Below are 1,158 nucleotides of genomic sequence, written 5' to 3' on the forward strand. Positions count from 1 at the left end.
ATTACTGTTTTTCTTATACATTTTATTGTTGGATGTAACTGGGACCCTGTGTACATAATTTCGCTCCACCACATGTACCACATGAGGTGCGAATGACAATAAAGAAACTCTGACTCTGACTCTGACTCTGATTTCTAAGCAAGCGCCACAAGCTCAGACGTTTGCACTGGGCCAGGGGTCATTTAAAATGGAGTGTGGCAAAATGGAAGACTGTTCTGTGGTCAGATGAGTCACGATTTGAAGTTCTTTATGGAACACTGGGACGCCATGTCATCCGGACCAGAGAGGACAAGGATAGCCCAAGTTGTTATCAACGCTCCGTTCAGAAGCCTGTATCACTGATGGTATGGGGTTGCATGAGCGCTTGTGGCATGGGCAGCTTGCATGTCTGGAAAGGCACCATTAATGCAGAGAACTATGTTCAGGTTCTAGAACAACATGTGCTCCCATCTAGATGTCATCTCTTTCAGGGAAGACCCTGCATTTTTCAACACGATAATGCCAGACCACATTCTGCAGCAATCACAACATCATGGCTACGTAGGAGAAGGATCCGGGTACTGAAATGGCCAGCCTGCAGTCCAGATCTTTCACCTATAGAGAACATTTGGCGCATCATAAAGAGGAAGGTGCGACAAAGAAGGCCCAAGACGATTGAACAGTTAGAGGCCTGTATTAGACATGAATGGGAGAGCATTCCTATTTCTAAACTTGAGAAACTGGTCTCCTCTGTCCCCAGACGTCTGTTGAGTGTTGTAAGAAGAAGTGGGGGATGCCACACAGTGGTAAAAATGGATTTGTCCCAACTTTTTTGGGATTTGTTGATGCCATGAAATTTGGAAACAACATATTTTTCATTTAAAATGATACATTCTCTCAGTTTAAACTTTTTATCTGTGATTTGTGTTCTATTCTGAATAAAACATTAGATGTTGGCACATCCACATCATTGCATTCGGTTTTTATTCACAATTTGTTTAGTGTCCCAACTTTTTTGGAATCCGGTTTGTACAATCATTTCTGTCGTATTGTTTAGGGTCAGACAGTTATAGGTTAACCAGTTTTTACCATCTTGTAGACAATCAGAGGCTGCAACGGAGCATAGACATCAATAAAAAAATAAATAATAAAAAAAATAAATAAATAAATAAATTAAAA

The 1,158-nt window shown here is 40.8% G+C and overlaps 1 protein-coding gene across 1 annotated transcript in view; it reads left to right on the forward strand.

Annotated features, from left to right (window-relative positions):
- The window catches only part of palmdb (palmdelphin b), a gene marked incomplete in the record, with an annotated part of 78,686 nt that overhangs the window by 53,302 nt on the left and 24,226 nt on the right, over positions 1 to 1,158 (forward strand).

The sequence above is a fragment of the Nematolebias whitei genome, chromosome 20, assembly GCF_014905685.2.
Source record: "Nematolebias whitei isolate Nwh7 chromosome 20, NemWhi1, whole genome shotgun sequence".
NCBI lineage: Eukaryota > Metazoa > Chordata > Actinopteri > Cyprinodontiformes > Rivulidae > Nematolebias > Nematolebias whitei.